The sequence below is a fragment of the Typopeltis vanoorti genome, unplaced genomic scaffold (genome assembly GCF_054136105.1).
Source record: "Typopeltis vanoorti isolate ZY-2024b unplaced genomic scaffold, IOZ_Tvanoo_1.0 HiC_scaffold_506, whole genome shotgun sequence".
In the NCBI taxonomy this organism is placed as follows: Eukaryota; Metazoa; Arthropoda; class Arachnida; order Uropygi; family Thelyphonidae; genus Typopeltis; species Typopeltis vanoorti.
Window position 1 is genome coordinate 46,369 of NW_028328121.1, and position 5,748 is coordinate 52,116.

Here is a 5,748-nt window from a genome sequence, read left to right on the forward strand (position 1 = left end):
GTTCTTCTTTCTATTTGTGAAGAAAAGAAAAAATTAATTAGGCAAGAAAGTACAGTCTCAGATTAATAAGAAACTGTTGTGTATTGAAATAAAATTTGCATTTACATCCTCTTGTTTCTCCAATATTTAATATCATCTTGCTCTCAATTTATCTTCTATCAGATAGGCAAAATTTTAGCTCTTCGTTCAAGCGTAGTCGACTCATCAGCGATTTCTATTAATTCGTTTCCATCAGAGAAAAAAAAATAAGTTGTGTACTTGCCAGGGATTGAACCTGGGACCTTCCGCGTGTTAAGCGGATGTGATAACCACTACACCACAAGTACATTTCATGCGATTCTTCTATTTTTATTTATCCAACAGCTGATTTTGACTTTAATTGTAAAGGAATCGGAGACTGTTACTGTACAGAGTGATTCTTTGTAGAGCAAACTAATAAACAGTTCAAGGATGATTTTCATTATTTGACGAGTAGAATTCTTATGTGAGAGTGGACTCATCAACGTTTGATGTGTATAACGTTAAGCATACGCAGAGATAGAGTGTGAAATAAATGAAATAAAACAAACGAAAAATATTCAAAAGGACACACGAGCCCCATTGGACTTCGATTTATGAAAGGTATGACATAAGCACGATGAACTGTTAAAATTTAATTTACTTTTTAAGAGAATCCGAGATATTCTGGCAGGCTGTAAACCCAGAAAGAATCACCATGTCAGCAGGGATGATACTTAAATAAAATCCTGCTTGAGAAAGCACAGGGACTCTGATTTAAGAAACGGTTTAAGAAATGGCTAAGCATGACGCTTTCTTGAGGTGCCTCAGGTTACCGGTAGGAATGTGGTTGAAACTTTCACGGTGAGTGATTAAAACCCTTTCTTCTACCGAAAGTGATTTTTATAATTCAACGCATCACAGGTGGACCCAAGAACAAAATTCTAGCTCCACACTGAAACTCGTGATATCTGCAGAAACCATAAACAAATCCAAATCTCAACATGCAAGGGCCCAAATCTACGCACCAGGCGTTCACCAGATAGTCTTTGACTGGCTCACAATTGACGAAAGAGGACTTCGGTCCATTCTAGTTTGTTTTCCTAACACGTCACATACATTCTCAACAGGATTCCGATCGGGGCTTGGTGGTAGCCAGAGAAAATGGCGGATGTGACTGTCATGCTCGCTGAACAATTCTTGCGCGATAGACAGCAGCATTGTCCTCAATGAAACAAGCATCACCTGCTGGATAATATTGAAAACTTCGAGACGGACTTGATTCGAAAGAATGTTCAGAAATACCTTGGAGGTCACTCAACCTTCCAGCAATATCAGAGGACCCATTCCGTATCAAGAGAACAATGCCCACACAATGGCTCCACTTCCAGAACTTTGAGTTGTAATAAAAGACAAACGGGGTTCATTGCTTAACGGGAGGTCCCTCCTAACTCTCTGCCTTCCATCAGTAAAGAACAAAGTGTATCATGAGTGGTTGGCCCACATGACATTTTTTTCAGTCTTCCAATGCCCAGCCACGGCGTTACTGAATCCACTGTAGACCTAATTTCCGATTCTTCGCAGAAATCAGTGGTTTCCATATCGGCATGCGACGGCCAATACCTATCCATTTCAAATGTTTGCGCATAGTTCGGAGATATCGTTAGGAAACAGCCTTCGTTAAATGCTTCGGTCAGTTGCTGCACACGGCAAGTTCTCTTACTCCGTACAAACCTTGTTATAGACTGTCCTAGGACATTCCTGACAGACTATCTTAGGATATTTTTTCAATTGCGCCTCTTAGACCAGCAATGTGGGTCATTTTTCCACTGATTAAACACCCAGGATATCTCATCTTTTGAGAACGCAGTCAGCTGTGCTGTTTTCCAAAATCGTGACTGTAGCCAGACAAGTCCTCACCATAAGCGCTTGTCGAAATCCGAAAGATTCTTTGTTTTTCCCATTGCGATCAACAACACTTTTGCTGACCAGGAGGATTCTTAAATAGATGCCCAGAACACGTGGAGACTCACGTGACCAAGCATTTTGCATATACGCTGCATGACGTTTTCGTACATCTGCATAAAATGCTCCTAATTAAATATGTATGTGTATATCGAACACGCTGAACAATATGCTGTACTCAGTTGCACTCCATCACCAGAGTTCTTCACTTTATCTGCATTTTATATCGTTTCCAGTTTGCGTAGTCCTCGGCGAGATTTGAAATTACCTCCCCCCAAGCCACTTCAGCAAAGAGGTCAACATATTATGGCTGTTAACTGATCAATTTGTCTGATGATATTCCTGTTGTTGAGGAAAATCTCTTCTATCTCTGTAACATATCGGCTGACTTATTTTCACTTGAAAATTTCACATAAAAGTGTTAGATGAGATTCGAATCCACGTTTTTCCATCCAAAAGAAAAAAAAGGCCATAATCTGTATCAACTGAGCTACGGAGCTCTTTAAATATCACTTCGTTTTTATTGATCGGCAAGCAATCTAGTAAAGTTAGAAACATGAACGAATGAAGAAGCATGCTGTTAGTTGAATCCATCATTTTCGCTCTTCTACTCTCTCTGGGTGACGAGGTCTCTTCTCAAATCTAGTATTATAAAAAGTGTGTTAGCACAATAAAAAGCAATTTCGATCTTTTTTCTTACAGAGATCTTATTTTAGTATTCCAGAGAAAAATAGGGGAGTGGGGGAAGAATAGTAAAAGAACTGGAACACAAATTTGGAACACATAAATCAAATCCAGACTTCATCTGGATTGTCGCTCTCAGGAAGGTGGAAACGAGATGGAACTTTGGTCCAGAAATTTATTTATGTTTTATTTCTTCGTTTTCTTCAGGAGAAAACGAAGAAATAAAAAAGTAAGTAACAAAATTTATTTTATTGAACTGCAATCAGACAATTAATAAAACCACTCACGACATGAAAAGGTGTGATTTTCGTTGTTATTTTTTGTTTCTTTGCCATAAACAGAAATACAAGGAAAATCTACGAATGTAACGTGATTTGAGATGATCTCTCCCATTCCACGTGAAAATCTCCCGTTTTCATCACTCGCGTCAGTATTTGATCTTTTCGTTCTTTCTTTCAGAGGTCCCACAAAGCAATACAAGAAGAATCTTCCATGTTTTGTTGAAACGTTCTCACAAGTTATTCCGTTAAATCAGCACCCATAGTTTAGAATTTTAAATAATTTAATTAAATAGTTATTAATACGCAAAAATTAACTATTATTCCAATAAATAGTTCATTAATTATTCCTGTTATTAATCCAGTACTTCATGCTCGACCTTCAACAGCCATCCAAGGAAGTTATGAGCATCGTTAACGTGAAGGAACGCATTTAATAATAATAAAGTGCTTATTTGAAGTTCTAAAAAGAGGAAGAAGAAGAAATTAATGACCTGAGAAAGTACAATGCTGTTGTTATCGAGTCCATCGAACAGCTTCTAGATATGACCGTGGGTTTGTAGAATTACTTTGGGAATCTGTTGAACTTTGATGGAGTAGAGCTTTTATCGATGGTTATTGTCAATTTTCTGAAGAGCAGCAGCAGCAGCAATTGCTGTACAAGAATAGAAATGGGCAGTTCGACTCCTGGACAGTTTTTGCATGTTTCATAGCTCTTCCTACCATCTGACTGAATTTTCATGACTTTAAAATGTTCCATCCTTAGTCTGGTGATGGTTATTTCTCTGTTTTCATTAATTTCACTGATTACATTCTTCTTCTTGAGTCTTTGTTTTACCAATCTTATTTTGGCGACAGAGTTAGCATTTTTGAGGTAAGTATCTTGCTTCTTTGGCTAGTCTGTCTGCTCTTTCATTGCCTTCAATATTTGCATGGGCTGGTATCCATTGCAATGTACAGTTCTCATTTTTTTTTTCAAATTTAAAGCTGTTAGTAGATTTCCTGTGTGAGTTTTGGTTTTTCATTTTTTAAAGCCTCAAGTGCATATTTTGAGTCGCTGTAGATGGTTATTCCTTCTGTGATGATTATTACTGGATTTGAGAGATAGAACTTGAGAGCTGCTTGCATGGCTGTTAATTCACAAGTGCAGTTCGAAGCTATTTTGCCAGCTGTGGTTTGATTTGCGTTTCCTCGCCTCCAGGGAGAATTAGAATACCCTGAACCTCCTTGGTTGAGTGCTTCATCAGATGATCCATCAGTGTAGGCAATGACGTGGTTTAGATTATATAAATGATGTATAGTGTCAAGTCCTTTTTTCTTTCATTTTCATGCGTTGTAAATCTCAGTACAGAAGATCAATTATTTTATCTTTGCCAATCAATCTTAGATGGTTTTCAAGAAATACCACCAAAGAAGACATCAGCAATCCTCTTGGATTTGACAGCTGCCTTCGATCGTATTTGGAGACAAAAGTTAATAAATTAATAAAAATTGCAAACGATATAAGGGTTACGCATTCATTTGGATTTCATATTTCTTGAAAGGAAGAAAAATGAAAGTAAAAGTTAATGGAATTTATTCCGACACGCATCGAACTTGGGCTGGAGTCCCACAAGGTTCTGTTTTAAGCCACTCCTATTTTTCATTTACATGAACAATATCCATCCTCACATAACAAATGACACAAAAATACCGTGCTACGCAGATGATATAACAATCTGGCACACAAGAAGTAATCCTCAACAATCTGAAAAAGTCCTAAATAATTCAATAAAAGGCTTAGAAAGACGGGCAAAGGAACTTAAATTACAGCTAAACCCAGAAAAAAGAAAACTGAGCATCTTTTCCACTGATAGAAACAGTAGACACAATTACAATCCCCAAAATCAAAATATATAATACCGAAATTGAAATAACAATGTCTCCAAAATTCTTAGGCGTAACCCTGGATACTGAACTGGGATTTACAACGCATGTATGCAGTCTGGTAGAAATTGATATTATTTTCTAATAGTCGATTTATAAGTCTAGTGTGTGTTATTCTTTCGTTTAGTTTACAGAGAGTACTAGACAAAGCTATTGGTCTGTAGCTTTTACAGTCAATAGGGTTCCTGTTTAGCTTTAGTAAGAGTATAATGACTGACGTTTTCCAGATTTTTTTTTTTTTTTTGGTAGTTTACCTGTATTCCAGGAAGTGTTAAATATCTTCAGAAGGCAGTTTTTGGCTATTTCCCCTATGTTTTGGACATATGATACCATTTGTCATATGTCCAAAGATAAGATTAATTCCGGGTGATTTGCTGTTGATAATATCTCCTTCGGTGATCATTGCATTGATATTTCGATCTTTCCAAAATGGAACCCAACTGTTTTTGCTGAGTCCTCTGGGAATGTAATTTTTTGCAGCTCTTTGTAGGTTGTTAGTTAATTCTAGTAGTTTCTGATCACATTCTTTATTAGTAAGTGTACCAGTGCAATATGTTAAGAATAGTTGTGTGTATTTAGGCCAATTTGCGTTTCTGAAGTTCCAAGATCTCTTTGTCTGTGGATTTTGGTCTAACTGCAAATTAATGGTAGTGATAATAGGTCTATGATCACTGATGGCATTCGTTAGTATTTTCCACTGGGTAAGTCTCGCAATTTCATAATCTACTGCAGTGATGTCTATGATTCTGTGCCTGTTGTTTTTGACCGATATGTATTTTGCTTGTTGTTTATGATCTCAAGGTTTAGATCATCAGTTATGTCTTCTATCTGTGCTCCTTTCCGATCTATTTGTGGGGAGCCCCAAGTTGGACTTTTGGCATTTAGATCTCCTAAAAAG

The 5,748-nt window shown here is 37.2% G+C and overlaps 1 non-coding gene across 1 annotated transcript; it reads right to left on the reverse strand.

Annotated features, from left to right (window-relative positions):
• Nucleotides 1–253: 253 nt before the first annotated feature.
• Nucleotides 254–326, reverse strand: TRNAV-AAC (transfer RNA valine (anticodon AAC)). The gene has a single exon. It is a non-coding gene; the product is annotated as a tRNA-Val (tRNA).
• Between the last annotated feature and the right edge of the window lie 5,422 nt (nucleotides 327–5,748).